Source organism: Meriones unguiculatus, chromosome 18 (genome assembly GCF_030254825.1).
Source record: "Meriones unguiculatus strain TT.TT164.6M chromosome 18, Bangor_MerUng_6.1, whole genome shotgun sequence".
NCBI classification, from domain to species: Eukaryota; Metazoa; Chordata; class Mammalia; order Rodentia; family Muridae; genus Meriones; species Meriones unguiculatus.
The window spans coordinates 23,737,360-23,754,789 of NC_083365.1; the positions used below are offsets into that span (position 1 = coordinate 23,737,360).

General features: G+C 40.3%; 1 long non-coding RNA gene across 3 annotated transcripts in view; it reads left to right on the forward strand.

The window, feature by feature from the left end:
- LOC110561503 (uncharacterized) overlaps positions 1–17,430 on the forward strand; it is a 39,561-nt gene that overhangs the window by 1,323 nt on the left and 20,808 nt on the right. For all 3 annotated transcript variants that reach the window (XR_009587355.1, XR_009587356.1, XR_009587357.1), the window contains exon 2: positions 14,202–14,312. This is a non-coding gene — a long non-coding RNA (uncharacterized LOC110561503). The remainder of the gene's footprint in view (positions 1–14,201; positions 14,313–17,430) is intronic.

The window sequence follows — 17,430 nt, forward strand, 5'->3', positions numbered from 1 at the left end:
TAATTAAAAGTTGAGATAGTAACTTCCAGAACAATATGCTTCATATTATGTATCTCTCCTTTCTATTTTTATTTTTTTAATGTACTTTTCTTAAAGTACCAGTTAGGCAACTATTACATACTAGACACTGGCGTATAGTTGTGCTATAAATATTCAGGACACTTTCATACACATACCAGGCCATGTTCACCAAACTTGCTTATTACCGCTTATAAATTAAAAATATCCTGTTTAGTATAATTAAATAACACTCAATTTTCGTGTATTTTCAAGAATTATGCTTTCTTTTCCAGTCATTTTACTATCTAAAACATACACATCTCCCTCATCTCATCCACCTGGCCTGACTTCCTGGAGGAGAGGGTTGACCTGCCAGAGATTCTTCCCAGCTCCTTATTGAGGTTCCTGTTGTCAGCTGTGCTGGGGCCTCTGCCCACACCTTTCTCTGAGTGCTTGTACCTCCATCTTGATTTCTTGTGTTGCCAGGAAGAGTATTTAGAGACTTGAACTTCAGGTATTTTGTCCTGAAACTCATTTACCTGTAGTTTGTACTCAGCAATTTACCCTGGGAAAACACTGTAAGATGTGACCCGTTAAAATGATTTTTGTTAAGGTTTAGGAAAGTGTGTGATTTGGCCAGAATACCCAACCTTAAAATTTCTTCTTACAGAATCATGCAGCCGACTTCATTCTTAGCAAGCTCAGAGAGCACCAGAGAACTCTTGCTGAATACATGGATGAAATATGTAGAGGGTCTTTCTATCTCCCCCTTCTTTCATAAGATTCCCTGCACTCTGCACAAAGTTTGGCTATGAGCCTCAGCATCTGCTTTGATATACTGCTGGGTAGAGTCTTTCAGAGACCCTCTGTGGTAGGCTCCTGTCCTATTCCCCGTTTTCTCCCTCTTCAGATGTCTATCCTGTTTGCCCTTCTGAATGAGGATTGAGTATCTTATCGAGGGTCGTCCTTCTTGCTTAGCTTCTTTAGGTGTACAGATTTCAGTATGTTTATCCTACATTATATGTCTAATATCAACTTATAAGTGAGTATATACCATGTGCATCTTTCTGCTTCTGGGATAGCTCACTCAGGATGATCTTTTCTAGTTTCCACCATTTACCTGCAGATCTCATGATTTCCTTGTTTTTTTATTGCTGAGTAATATTCCATAGTGTAAATGTACCACAATTTCTATATCCATTCCTCAGTTGAGGGACAACTGGGTTGTTTCTAGATTCTGGTATTATTGTGAATAAAGCTGTGACTAACATGGTTGAGCAAATGTCCTTGTTGTATACTTGAGCATCTTTTGGATATATACCTAGGAGTGATAATAGCTAGATCTTGAGGTAACACTATTCCTAATTGTCTGAGAAAGTGCTAGATTGATTCCCAAAGCGGTTGTACAAGTTTATATTCCCACCAGCAATGGAAGAGGGTTCCCCTTTCTCCACATCCTCTCCAGCATGTGTTGTCACTTGAGTTTTTGATCTTAGCTATTCTGATGGGTGTAAGGTGAAATCTCAGGGTTGTTTTGATTTGCATTTCCCTGATGACTAAGGACATTGAGCATTTCTTTAAGTGTTTCTCTGCCATTCGATATTCCACAATTGAGAATTCTCTGTTTAGCTCTGTACCCCATTTTTAAAACTGTATGACTTGATTTGTTGCTGTTTAACTTCTTGAGTTCTTTATATATTCTGTATACTATCCCTCTGTCAGATACAGGGTTGGTGAAGAGTCTTTCCCAGTCTGTAGGCAGTTGTTTTGTTCTGATGACCGTCTCCTTTGCTTTACAGAAGCTTTTCAGTTTCATGAGGTCCCATTTATTGATTGTTGATCTTAGAGCCTGTGCTGTAAAGACCTAGAGGAGACAGGAGCTCCACAAAGCGAGAAACAGAACCAAAAAAATCTGGGCCCAGGGGTCTTTTCTGAGACTGATACTCCAACCAAGGACCATGCATGGAGATAACCTAGAACCCCTGCACAGATATACCCCATGGCAGCTCAGTCTGCAAGTGGGTTCCCTAGTATGGGGAACAGGGGCTGTCTGTGACATGAACTCAGTGGCTGGATCTTTAATCACCTCCCTCTGAGGGGGGGGGGAGCAGCCTTAGCAGGTTACAGAGGAAGACAGTGCAGACAGTCCTGATGATACCTGACAGGGTAGGCTCAGATGAAAAGGGAAGAGGACCTCCCCTATCAATGGACTGGGGAAGGACAAGGGAGGAGAAGAGGGAAGGAGGGCAGGATTAGGAGAGAATGAGGGAAGGGGCTACAGCTGGGATACAAAGTGTATAAATGGTAATAAATAAAAAGAAATATGTAGAGGGAAAATGTAGGACATTGTCGTATCTCTTTACTCCTTTAGTTTTTTTGTAAGAGCAGAGATGTGGGGGTTAGAATTGCTGGTCACTAAAGACTTCTTTCTAAAGGTAAGTGTGACCCACAAGTCTCTGTACTTTTAAGGTCTGTGCAGTCTTCGAGTAAATAAAAAATCGAATACTCATGTAACAGAGGTCATATTGTTTACCTGGCTGTCACTCTCTTTTTCTTCTGGAAAGATCCATGCATATAATAATGTCTTCTGTCGTAGACATTAATTAAGTTCGGTCTTTGAGCATGCTTCTCCTCATAGTTTTCCCACTACCTCCCCAACCCGCTACTCACATTCTATGATATGTCAGACATAGCTCTATGTGATGGAGACACTGCAGTGTTCAAATGTGTTTCTGATAGTACAGGAGACAAAGGTTCTATAGTTTTCAAAAGACTTAATACAACTGATGAATATTTTCTTGATGAAACTCAAAAGGAGAAAGGATAAGTGAAATAAAAAAGGAACTATAATAACAGATTCTGTGTTTTCAAGAGATTTTAGCTTGTAAAAATTATAGGCTATCAAATTGGAAATATTAGATAAAATACATACACAAGAGTGACTCAGGCAAAAGCTTTGAATGATTGTATTGAAGGAATATTTAAACTATTAGAGGAGTCAGGGATATTACTGAAAATTGGGTCTTTCTACAAAGAAAACTTACAGGAAGGGAGGCCACCCAGAGTTAAAGTGCTTGATAGGCAACAGGGCCTGGGCTCAAGTCACCAGAGCCCATGCAAATGATGGATGGGTATGGTGACACACCCATGATCCAGCTGGGGACAACATGTCTTCAAAGAGAGCTGGCTCTGAGGGTTGCCATTTTGTAAGCTATGTGTTCGGTTAAAGACCCTGCCTCAAAGGATGCACATTGGAGAATGAGTCCCAAAATTCTTCCCAGGCCTCTGCACACACACCCGTGGTCCTGTGTTCACGTGCAGCTTACTTACCTACCTACACACACACACACACACACACACACACACACACACACACAGGCACATCCACCCACTGGTATACATTCAAACATGCACACATGTTTGAATAGACACCATATACACACACACCCGCAAAGAAGACAATACAAAAGGAGTGTAAACCTTATTCCCAGCGATTTTAGAAATGAATCCCACCACATGTCCAAAACCATTCAAGTGATAAAACACAGGGACTATTCCCATTTCATTTCATGAGTTAAATGCAAGCTTGATGCCTAAAACATGCAGGCACAGATGAAAAATAAAATATTATACAGCATTTCTATGTAATGGGGAAAATATAAAATGTTGTGTTAAAAAATTAGTGACTGGAACCCAGAAATACGTTAACAGTAAAGAATAAATTATTATTATTCAAGTTGAATGTTTTCTGAGATGTAGCTAAGTCAAACACTTAAATATATGGATGCTACTCACAGCAGTGAAGATTGAAGTAAACAAAAAAATAAACATCTTAATAAATGCAGAGAAACACCTAAATAAACTCCCCAAATTACTCACAATAAGCATTTATAGTTGAGAACTCAATGTCCTCAACCTCAAAATAACCTATAGCAAACAGGACAGAATGGCAAAATACTTATAATATTATTTTATTTAAAATCCAGAACAAGAATAAAACAATGTTGACATCAAGGCTTTCATGCAAAAAGTCAAACAACAAAAGGCAAGAAAAGTTGTAAGAATTTTAAGATGACGAGAGATTTTGTAATTTGCAGATGATACAAATTTTTGCATAAGAATTGAAGTCATAGTCAGATCTCAGTTAAATGAAGGTCCTGACATTTTCAACGGGATCTTAGTTGAAGGGAAGGTTAGTGCATACTGGATCTTAGCAGTTGCCAGGTTCAGGTCTGTATAAAATTGTTTATTCTAAACAATAGTAGTAATAATAATACTTATTATTCTACCACTTATCAAGGATCATCTTTCCTGCCAAGAACGGGACAAACATTTACAGTTAGCTTCTTTAATCCTAACACAAATTAAAAGCATCATTAAAGATACTTTTCACCATTTTACAGGGAGGAATCTGGGGTCCACTTTCATACAGAGGGTCTTTTGAACCCTGAGCCCAGGCTCTTTGCAAGGCAGCTTCCCTAAAGATTTGATCTTATATTCTGTTGTCTCCTAATTGCTACATGAACAAAGTGTTACCACCCTTGGAGGTTAGGTCAGACATTTATGTCATAAAAGGAGTAGCACTTCTTAAAAACTAGATGTCCAAGCCGTGAGAACAGCTACCAATATTCCCAGAGTTTCTGGTTTCTTGTTTTCCTCTTGAGTCCAGAAGGAACTTTCTAAGGATTTGTGCTGTTCAGACACCAGAGAAAACTAGAGACACTGGGAGGAATTTATCATCTTGGAGTTCTGGAAGACGTTGATGATCAAAGTGTGAGCATTTTGGTTCTCCTGAGGACTGTGCCCTTGATTTGCTGACGGCCATCTTCTTATCTTCATATGAACATCCTTTGATCTGTGTGTCCCTTTAAGAGGATGCCAAACATACTGGTTCAGGATCCTATGCTGGTTAGTTTTTTTTTTTAATTAATTAATTTATTTAGTCACATAAGCTGGAGTTACCCAGAAAGAGTGAGTTTCAATTGAGACTTCCATTCCATCAGATTGGTGTGTGGGTCCTTTTCTTGCTTGATGATTGATGTGGGAGGGCTCAGCCCACTGTGGGTGGTGTCACCCCAGAGCATGGGCTTCTGGGAGGTATAAGAAAGACAGCTGAATGTGAGTCCCAGGGCAAGCCAGTAAGCAGCATTTTCCACCACTCCTGCTTGAACTCTTGCCCTGCTTCCCTCAATGTTCGACTGAGATCTGCGCACTTTAAATAATCTCTTTCTTCTCCAAGAGATCTCCAACCAAGAGATTGGTTTTGGTCAGTGTTGTATCTCACAGCTGAAACCTAACTAGAACAGATTTACTTTAAGGATGCTGCATTAATTATTTTCATAAAGGGTCCACCTTCAAATACAGTTAGATTCTCAGGGTCTAGGGCCTGAAACTTAAAAACAGGGATTTCGTGAGACATCATTTAGCTCTCAGATCAGCCCAGGGCACAACCATCTATCTTTTCAGCTGCAGAGAGGTTGGACACCTTTTGTGAATGTGTAGTGAATTCTAGCCATTTTAGGGCAGAGTTCAGCAGTGGGCAGCCCTACTGATCACTGCCACATGAGGGTGGTCATCACCACCACAGGTGGTGACTGACGGAGACTCACTGGACACACGGGAGAGAGGGCAAGTGCCAGGTCAGCTCCCCTGGGACAAGTGTCAGAGAAACAAGCTGGATATCCCTCCCCACTTCCCCTTCATCTTTTAAGACCTCGCCAAGGCTCACTGAGTGGGAACTCCAGACCGCCCCCTCTCCTGGCCGGTCATTTACCAATTCATCCATTTTTGTGGGACAACAGGAAGTTGAGTCTCTCAATGCTCCAGATAAATTTAGAACATAATGAAACGTTGACATTTCAAGAGAGTATTTTTACAGTCATGTTTTGGCATGGCAGGGGTCATACAGAATAGAACATGGGAAAGAAACCTGCACTATAAAGCTGGAGGACAATGTCACTCTTCCTCCTTTCCCTGCACCCAGCCTCTCCCTGTTCTCCTTTCAAAAGAAAAACAGCTTTCCCTGTGGACAATAAATACAGTGGCAGCTTTGAATCTGTTCTGAGGGCAGTGTCCCCAAAAGCCAGACTACCATTTAGTTTGTTATCAATTATTCAACCCATTGCTTTCTAATTAAGCTTTCCTGAGTCCACACACAATACCTCCCACTCCCTAGCAAACTTGGATAGGGGTTCTCTGTTATGAACCCTTACCTGCTGTGAACACCTGGTAAGTTTTCCTGCTACACAGTGTTTTGCTGCTTGGATATATATGAGGTTTTTTGTTTGTTTGTTTGTTTGTTGTGTGTTTTTTTTCTCCTTTGGGTGGACATTTAGGTGTTTTCTAGTTTTTCTCTCTGTACTGATCAGCATTGTGATGGGTCCCTCCTGATGAGCAAGGGTTTTTCTGAGACCTTTTTTCTCAAAACTTTGGTTCCTGGTCAAGGTTAGCTTATGAGTTAACCTAAGAGTTAACTCAAGGTTAACCTATGAGTGAGAATCTCTGTGGATGAGTCCTAGGATTGGAGTTTTTAATGAACTGTGTGGGTGATGCTATACACATTAAAACTACCTGTGAAGTCTTTTTTTAAAAAGCTGACAGACGAACCCTAGTTCCCATCACTTGTACCATAATCTCTCAGGGTACAGCTATTATGTACTGTGTTGTCAGAACTGAAGCTGAAAGCTCAGGATGTCAAGGCTTTGCATCATAATGTTGAAGTTTTCAGTTAATGAAGATAGTCCCCCTCTTTGTTCATTTAAAGTGTCTTCATATGTTTTCAATAAACTTCTACATAGTTTTTACTTAATATCTTTGCAAGACATTCTTTGATTTATTGTCTGTGTTGACCAAAACAAATCTATATTTTTTTCCATTGTATATTTCTTTAATTCTCAGTTGTGTAATGTGACTATTGCTTTGTATATATAAAAATGAAATTGATTATTGTATATTAGTGTTTTAAGATAATTTTCTTTATTCTTGAGAAAGTCACACATACACACAATAAATTATAGCTATATTCACTCTCACTTCCTTCCTCAATTTCCTCCAGATTCATCCCCAAACTCTATGTCTTTTTTATAACAGTTTAAGTCCAGTTAGGGTGCAGGACATCCATTGGAGCATGGGAAACTCAGTCTGAGCACTCTCAAAGAAAAATGAGCTCCCCAAGCAGCGATCAACTGCCAATAGTTTCTTTGACATGGACAGGGTCTGGAGAGAACCTTGTTCATCTATATTGGAATTTTGGCTGGTTTGATCTTGTACAGGTCTTGTGCTGCTAGCCATAGCTACTATGAGTTAATGCCATACCCATGCAATGTCTGGAGGACAGTGTTTCACAGCATTCCTCCTCATCTTGCAGTTTTTATATTCTTTCTCCTCTTCTGAGACATTCCCCGAGCCTTGATAGCAACTTTAGGAGGGAGATAGAGGGATGGAGTTTAATGAAGGTGTCCCTTTTATGGTTGATTATTTAGTCTCTTTCTTTCATCACTTTGACCAAAGGCCTGTATCTACATCGACTGCAGCCCACTACAAAATGAAGCTGATCAAGATTGGCAACAAACCAGGTCTGCAGGTAGAAGCATATTATAAGCATAAATATTTAGAAGAAAGTTTGACAACATTGACCATTTAGCAATATAACAGTAGCAGATAAACACTAAAGGGCCTGTGACCTCCCCAACCATGGGTTTTTTACCAGCTTTGGAATAACAGTCATAAAATTTCTTCCTGTTGAGCAAACTTCAAATCTAATCAGAAAACTACCCCATAACATGCCATTCTTTCATCAGCAGACACTTCTTGCCTGGCAGGTCATCATTGCGGCCTGCAAAGTTCAGTGCTGGACAAGACCACTACATATTAATCTTAACCCGGGAAACCTATATAAATTATTTCATTAATTTTAGTAATATTCCATGAGTAATTTTGAATTTCTATGCAGTTATATCACTCACAAATAATTGTTTTCCCCAATCTCTATTGGCTCTCCCTCTCTCCCTCCTCTCTCTGCATGTGTGCATGTGTATGTATTTTTATTTGACTTCTTACTTCCTGGGACAGCAAGTTGAATAGCAATCATTGGGGACATCTTGACTTGTTCCTTTTAAAAACGATACTGACGTTTTAATGTTTCATGCTTGAGTAATGTGTTTGTGGGGATTGTGGTATTTTAAGAAACTAACCTTGAGGAGGCTAAGGAAGTTTCTTCTGGTTCTGGTTCTGTTCATCCAAAAACTTATCTTGGGTGGTTACTAATTGTATCAATTGTTATTTCTTTGTGTCTAGATAATCATTAAGCTTTTTTTTCTTTAGTTCATTATTCCAATAGTTATGTTATATTTTTCATGTTGTATTACTAAGATACATACCACCGGATCACAATTCTTCTTTTCATAGCTAGACTTAAGTTTTCTAGGTTTTGTTCAGGGCATTTTTCAGGGATAGGTCAGCATGAGCTTTTCTTTCCTGGTACTGTCGTGCTCTATGATGACGTTATAGTCTTACTCAGCTTGAAAACTATTTGTGTGGGGGTGTAAGTAATCTCTCTTTTCCTATTGTCTAAAACCATTTGTTTAAGGTGGAGACCACTTGTGTCTTAATTTTTCCTAAAATAATATAGACCTCATATTTCTTTTTCTTCTGCTCTTTTACTCAACTCAAACGTGCATCTGAAAACATGGTGGGCATGTCCAAGCTTTTGACTTTGCAATATGACCTTGTCATCTGCAAAGGTGATGAGTCACAGTCACAACTATCCTGGAACCCAGCTTATGTGTCAATCAAGTTATCCTGAACAGAGCTTATGTGTCAGGTCATGTCAGATGAGCTGTCATAACCAGTCCTCTTTAGCCAGCATGTAGAGCAAGAAACACAAAACAAGATCAGCTGCACAGAAGCCCCTCCATGCCCCATTCCTGTCACTCCTGTCCAATGAGGTTTAAAGATTAGAATGATGTTAGCCTCTAATATGCAATTGCTAGTTTATTTTTGTTTAAAACTTTATGTAATATCCGCTTTGATACAGTTAAGACTCATAACCAAACCTTTGGCAGAGTGCAAGGAATCCTATGAAAGAAGGGGGAGTTAGTAAGACCTGGAGAGGACAGGAGCTCCACAAGGACCAAATATATCAGGGCATAGGGGTCTTTCATGAGACTGTTTCTCCAACCAAGGACCATGTATGGATATCACCTAGAACCACTGCTCGGTTATAGCCCATGGTAGTTCAGTATCCAAGTGGGTTCTCTAGTAAGGGGAACAGGGTCTATTTCCGACATGAACTCAATGGCTAGCTCTTTACCTCCCCTCCCCCCACGAGGGAGGAGCAGCCTTGCTAGGCCACAGAAGAGGGCATTGCAGCCAGAGACCTGATAAGCTAGTGTCAGATGGAAGGGGAGGAGGTCCTCTCCTATCAGTGGACTTGGAAAGGGACAGGGAGGAGATGAGGGAGGGAGGGTGGGGTTGAGAGGGAATGAGGGAGGGGGCTATGGCTGGTATACAAAGTAAATAATCTGTGATTAATATAAAAAATAAAAATTATTATAAAAAACTTTATGTAAGTCAAACCCCATAGATACATGAATCAATTTGTTTTGAGAATTTGTAGGTTTCATTCATGGTTACTAAATTCTTCTGACCTAATTACTTCCTGACATGAGGGGAGAGCAGGGCACTGTTTCTGGGGATCTGAGCTTGTACATGCTGGGCTTCAAAACTTCAAAGTCCTCCCCCAGTGACATGCCTCTTTCAACAAAGCCATACCTCCAATTCCTTCCCAAACAATTCCACTCACAGGAAACTGAGCATTCACATAAATGAGCCCATGGAGCCTTTCCATTCATACCATCATACTCCTTCTTAGTCTATAGTTATATTCTAGTTTTCTTAACATTTCTGACTTTCAGTTTGCTGATCATTTTCTTTGTCTCTCCTGAATGAAGCCTGTAGTTCACACAAATATTGAAGAAAATAACAACTCTTGTCCTACCTTGTTCTACAACCTCACTCTCATGTCGTTTTGTTTTCTGTCATGGGCTACTTCTTCTCTGTATCCTAGTAATGATTTTTAGAAGAGTTTAAAATATTTTACCAAATATTTATATTTTATATAGTGTGTTATATTTTTCTTCAAATCTATTTCACCATATTTTAAAAAGAAGAAATGTGAACTCCTTCAGTCACTCATCATATTTTATATAGCGGGCTGGTTATTTTCCTATAGTGATTTATTATTGCTGTTGAGCTTTATAGCTCTGAAAACAAAGATCCTTTGCTATTCATTGTAAAGTTCCCAAATTAACAAGTTTATTTAAGCTACATTACATGTAGAATAAGTAGCTAATAGCTCTTTTCTCTGTCACCCATGATCTGGAAATACCAGAAGCAGCAGCATGAGTTAAAATATAGAAGGTTTGAGTAACACTCAACTGAAGAAGAGGATAAGCCTTTTCAAGTTTCAGCTTCTCTTTTATCTTTCCTTGGACAATTTCCTAAGCAGAAGTGAATTAGAGGAACGAGATATTTTTCTCTAGATCCTGACAGAATTATAAAAAAAATTGTTTTCCACAGATTGTTTCACATTTCACATTCTTTTCAGAGGACTATTAAAAATTGTTTGTAATTTCCAGACCACAAAAATGCCAATGCATATAAATAATATGATCAAGGAAGTCACTGAAAGATAGATGGCACATACTGAAATACATTCCTTTCCATTTCCACCTCCCCTTACCACATAGCACCACTTGGTCATATAAATTCCAGGAATGTGCGCTTTCCAATTTTTCCATATTTAATCAATTAAAGACTGAAACCTCAACATCTATGTAACATTTGATCCAAATGAAGAGGTATTAAAGCCAGGAAAGGGAAACCCACATTCTGACATTCTCTAAAACTGACTATGCCACTCAAAAATTGGGGTGCCTACCCATCTCATGCTATAATTTAGACAAGGTTAGGCTTAACACAAATACCACCCATAGAGTGCTGTGCTGGTTGGTTTTTGTCAACTTGACAAAAATAAGAGTCACCTAGCATAAGGCAACTTCAGTTGAGGATTGCATCTATGAGACTGACCTGTGGTTATATTACTGGGGGCATTCTCTTGATTAATAGTTGATGTGGGAGGACCTGTGGATGGTATCTGCCTCGGAGAGGTTATTCTGGATGTCTAAGGAAGGTAGTTGAGCAAGCCATGGACGAAGAAGTCAATAATCCCTGTTTCCCCGTGGTTTCTGCTTTAGATTCTGCCCCCATGTTCTTGCCTTGAGTTACTGTCCTGACTTCTTTCAATGATAAAGTGTTACCTGGAAACCTCATTAAGACTGAGCCTGAAAGTAACATTTCTGTTTATGCCTATCTCCTCCTGATCTGGTAGAAAGCATGGATCCTTGGCACATACCACTCAGTGCTGTACCCACAGCCTGGCATTTTCTGCACCCAGGTCTCTCACATGTCTGCAGGATTGGGCCATACTGATATGTTCTGTTTCTCTAGGTCCATGTCTGTAATTGCTAACTTCAACTATCAGCAGGACATCTGATGGCTTACTGTGCACGAGAGAAGTCATAGCTTTCCCGTTTCTACTTTTTAAAATCTCATCTAGAAATCTTCGCTTTAATTTCTCTTCACCATGTAAATGTGTGACAACATCCACGTGATGGTGCAGGCGGCAGCCGTTCTTGGTTTATCATTCTGCTCATTGCCTTTCCTCCACTTGAAGCTAATAAAAAGTGAGGTGAGCCCTTCTCTCTCTCTCTCTCTCTCTCTCTCTCTGGCACTTTATATGTTCCTTTTTATACGTCCCAGTGAAATTAATAATTTTGTATTCTTGAATTTTTTATTTAATTTTTAGTACTTTTCTCATTTGAAAAATAGAATTAGCGCATGTTAGGAATAAATGTAAATCTTTTCTCGTAAAGTGTAAGATTGTAGTTGAATTCCTACTTTTTGTGATGTTTGCTTTTAAACTTCCAACAACAAAGTTTTAGAGTGAAAAAAAAAAGATGGAGCTAGTATACCTATTTCAAACCCAGTTGGTTTCTCTACTGAGAGAGAACTTAAAAAAGAAACAAACCTTAAAGAGAACTTTCCTGATATTTGAAGGCTAGTTTTGTGAGAATTGCTTTCATAATTTTCCTTTTTTCACCATGGACACTAATGTCTATGGAAAGGCAAGGTTAATGCGTACTAGATCTTAAATGATGCAAGGAGGCAGGCAAGAAGAAGCCAAACTCAGCATACATCCACACTGAGCCTGACCCATGCAAGAGGCAGGCCAGCCAAAATCCAACAGATGTCCACATGCCCAGGAGCGTATGACTCCACTGGCTGAGAAGAAATGAAGATCCAAAGTTGTGCCAATAGGGAAGAGGTCCTGGATCTGGGAGGAACTGGATAGGATCAAAACACACTGTTTAAAATTCTCAAGGAATTAATTATAAAAGAGAAAGAAAGAAAGGTCAGGTGGCCTCTGTTAGCGAGAGAATACAAGAAATTAAAGGCAGAATAAGAAGAATGAGATGCTTTTCTAGCCCTCCTTCACATTTCCCAAATTTTTCTCTCTAACTTGGATCTTTAACGCCTTTAAAGAGACAAAATTTGATGTGATATTACCTAGTGGTAAGATTTTCAGGGTCAGTGTTATTGCCTACTTGGATTATGGCTGTTTTCATATCCTTAACGGTAAGAATGGAGGATCTTGACAACTTTAGACTGTTGCAAGATGTCACAGAGTAATTGAAATGTACTGTTTTGTTTTTCATGAGAAAGTCCCAAATACCAAACTGAATCAAAGTTGAGTACCCCTTAAGCCAGTCGCAAGAAAGAGGTAAGCTGTGGCTTTTTTTTTTTTTTTTCAGTTCCTCGGGTCTGAGCATGATATTTTACATCATGTGAAAAATGAAACGTTAAAAACATCTTAAGTGGATTGTTTTTAGTTTTGCTGGTCATTTTCAGTATCTAAGAACAGAATATGTTTTCATCGCCTCTGGGAACCACAATGTACATGCCGTACTGTCTTCCTCCAGCAGGAAAAAACTACTTCCTAACACATGCAATTTAACAATAATAGATGGGCATTCGTGTCTGAGTCCTAGAACTGGAATTTCCTGCACTAGAGGTACCCCGCGTTAGGAATATTGCTGGTCTGGCAGAGTGAGGACTGGATGGCTTCATCTTTATAGGGAAACAACACCCCAGACAGGATCTCCGGGATATCCTGAGAGTCAGTGTCTCAATTCAGTGACTGGACAGAATTTGGAAGAGTTGGAATCGTGGTTGGACCCTTGTAGTTGTACTAGGAAAGGACCTGTGGGTTGGTTATGTACGTCTTAATGTTTCTGGAAGAAGCTCGCAAGGAAGAAGGACCAAGGCCAGGGGTTTGCAATAATCCATACCAGTATGTATTCAGTATCGTCCGTGACCTCGGTCACAAATGAATTCATTCAGTACATGCTTGTGACATGTTTCTGTGCTCAGGGTTGACAGTAAGACAAAACACTGGGGTGTCACAGAAGAGAAGCTAGTGAAATTAGGTTCATCACACCCTTCACTGTTCACCAGGCTCCAGATTGCTTCTAGAAGAGAGTTGGGTTCCCACTTAGAGAAAGAAAGGATACCTGAGCTTCCAAACTTGCACAGCAGAGTGAAAGCCCACCTTTAGCACATCAGAGTTTTGGAGATGTCTTGACAGTACAACATATGACCCAATGGGTGCCACTTAGAAACTAAATGGAGGGATGCCGCTACTTATTCTGAGGCATCAGGTGTGAACTTGAGGAGGGTACTCAGTTTACACACAAGCCACCCAGTCTAAACCTAGAGACTTTACTTATCCAGCAATGTGTCCTACCTACTTTGGCAGTGTCATCAGGAGGAAAAACTCCAATTTATCCACTTTCCCCCCTGACTGGCTAATAATCTTTGATAGGAAGAACCTGAGAGAGATGTTATTCATTTACTGCTGTAGGTTTTGCAGCCCCATAATTCCCTGAGCTAAAGAACTATTTAAAATATGAACCAGGTCCACCCCTAACAGAACCATCTCCTTTACGTTGTGTTTCAGTGACCAGATCTTAAGCAACCGCGTGACTTTGCATCTGTGTTTGTTGAAGGTTTTTCTCACTGTGCCATTTAATGGCATGTAAAAGAGTCCACATTACGTGTCTAGAATGTTTTTTTCTTTTCAGGAATCAACGAACTCACGGCTGTCAGATGAAGAGTCCCATGGCCTTACAGTTCATCCTTTTCTGTCTACTGTGATGAGGCTTGGAATTTCATCCCTGAGCTCAACTAGTCGTGTAAATACCCTCATTTACATATTTATCTCCCATTGTTTTCTGATGTGATAAGGCTGTTTTTCTAAATTATTTATCTTTTTAAAGTTTTATCTTTTAGCCTTTAGTGTTTCCTCCATTACCAAAGTTTAAATTTGGGCTTGATGACCCCAGTTGCTAAACTCTGACCCTCGACTCTGGGGCACTTTCATTTCCACTGACCGTTCTTCATTCACTATCTTTCCTGGGCACACGGCCTGTATCCTCTGACCTTCATGTGTGTTCACACCATTTCTATCACCTGAGGAAACTGAGGAAAGTGGCAGAGTTCAGAATGATAAGAGATCTCTTTAGAACACTAGCCTGTCCAAAGAAAATACACAAGCTCCCCCTCTTCCCCCAGCTCAGGGCTTCCTTGCTGTCTGTGCTCTGGCCTGGAACCTCTGTCATTTTCCTGTTAGAAAACCTGTTCTTAAACATTCACCAGCTTGAGTGAGCAGAAACTCATTTGTCTTGGGGGGTGTGGAGGAAAGGGAGTGGTACAGAAATGGTGTAGAGAGGGCAGGGATTATACTAACCACACCAAGTTGGCACAGGCCTGCTAAAGCCATCTGCTTGTCTTTAGACACCCCCTAAGGCAGTTGTCACCCCGCTCCCACCCTCGCAAAACTGAAAGCCTGGGCATATGCCCCAGGGATTGGGATCTCGGGAATGAACCTCATGTTAATCATCCTATAATCTTCTTTAGCTGGGCAAATAGGATGGATATTCCCAACTATGATAGTGCATTTGAGGCCTGCATATTTTTTGTGAAGTCAGGAGAGAAAAACTTACAATGAGAAAATTAGGTAAACCATCCATAATTTGCATTCTCCACGATGGCTCTTTCTCTACTCATTTTCTTCTTCTTTTTCCAATTCTTCTTCCTTGTTTTCATTTCTTATGTACGTTTTATGGGATGGCCCCTTGGCTCTAGATCAGGCGCATTGCAGAGTGGTGGTGGAAAAGGATTGTGGTTAGCTAGGTTATACTGAACGACAACAAAGAAACTGAATCCCCACTTGGAGGCGGGCCAGATGTTTCCTGGCAAATCCTGGGCTGCTATATGGCACAGAAAGCCCATGCAAAGAGGCTTGAAAATGTGGTTAGACCTACTCATTTTTCCAGCACAGGAAGAAATGAAAAACAGAAATCTGAATTGCCACTGAGAGGCAATTCTAGTTAATTAATCCAGTGAGGGAACAGCATGAGGACGGCACCGTCTGTCTAAACCTGGGACTTGACAACAAGGCCTGCAGTCATCCTCCTGTTTCCTGGTTCCTGGGGATCTGTTTGCTGCATCAGCACACCTGGTTGCACAGATGTAGAATGAGCACCTTTTGGCCTGTCCTGGTGCTGTGCAGTCACTGGTGGCTAGCAGGCAGCTGGAGAAAGATAATGACAGAGAAATGAAGAAGCTTCTGAAGGATGATAATTTGTGATAAGGCCATAGTCTCAGCACACTGAAAGATGAGCTGTAAAATCCTCTCTTTTCTAGTTCACTAAATACAGAGGTTCCAAATGGCTTAAAGCCAACGATGCCTGGCACACTGAAATCATCGATAAATGGGCGAAAGATTCATTTTCTTTTATTCACTTATAGATAGAATTTTAATCTCTTTGCTCTGGAACGGTCCTTTCAGAGACCCATGCCCAACCATGATAGTCAATGTCTTCAAGGTCTCCAGGAGAGAATATTTAGGATAGCTTCAGTCACTTTTATACTTCAGGCGTTTTTGCGTCTTTCTCTAGATCTTAACTGCTGTTATATACTTCGATCCTGTGAAGCTATGTGTGCGTGTGTGCACGTGTGTGTGTGTGTGTATGTATGTGCATGCCTGTGTGAGTGAGTGTGTGTGTGTGTGTGTGAGAGAGAGAGAGAGAGAGAGAGAGAGAGAATAACTCTCCATTATTATAAGAGATCCAAGTGAGACCATCCTCAAGGCCTGTGTTTGGTGGAAGAGTCACAGTGTGCTTTGCCAAGGCACAGTACAAATGATCCCTGTGGCAATGCAGACATTTCCTTGTTGTTCCTTCTTTTGCTCATGCTTGGTCCTCTTCTCCCTCCCCCTCCCTTTTGTGCCCTTGTAATCTTTTTATTTTTAAAAACATAGAACTGCAAAGCCAGGCAATATCTGCACACCTTTTCCTTGTTCAGGTTGCCACGTACTTTTGCCTTTTCTTCGTCTCTTTTGTCTTTCCTCTTCCTGGGTGTGCATTTCACAACTCTTCACCCCCTTACTGTTGCTTCTTCAGTGAGACTTTTAGATATGTTTCCTCTCTGAAAACTTCATATAAAAATATACCATGTGTCTAGTGCAATTGGCTCTTCTACAAACCTTTTGAAATATTTAAAGCTTTTTAAAATTTTTGTCTCCTAGGAACCAAAGTTAACTCACTCACGAATTGTTTTTGTAGAACTTGCAAATAAGTTGGAGACATGGCACATCTTTTCCTTCAATAGTTACCTCTTCACAAAGGAGTGTGTCCTACCAACAAAATACAAATGCCAAAGTCTGGAGACCCAACATGGCCACAATCTAGTACTAGGTACCCACAGTACCTAGTGCCACATCCATTTTCCAATTTTGTCAGTGTCCCGAGTGGCATTTTCATAGCTATTTTTTTTCTTTCTGGTTTGGGGCTCATCCAGAACTGGATTGTGTGACATACAGTTGTTATGTCTCGTTGCTCTCTTGTTGTGAAACAGTTCTTCCGTCTTTCTCCAGCTTGACATTTTCAGAGTTGTGACTATTTGTCAAGTGTCCCTCAGGTTGGGTTCATCTGACATTTTGTCTGGATTAGACTCAGGTTATACGTTTTTCCGCCTAAATGCCACGAAAGTCATGTTATGTCTTCCTCGGCACACCAGGAGGCACATGATGTCAGCGTGTCTTACCACTAGTGCTGCTGCTGCTGTCAACTGTGATTCTGAGCTAAGGTGATGGCTACTGGCTTTCTCTGATCTCTCATCTCTTCATCTATTCTTCTGTTGTTGTTGTTTTTAAGTGGGAATTTACCATAAGGAAAATTGTTGTTATATTTTTATTTGTTTGCCTATCTGTCATGTATGTATGCATGCGTGTATGTATGTACATATGTC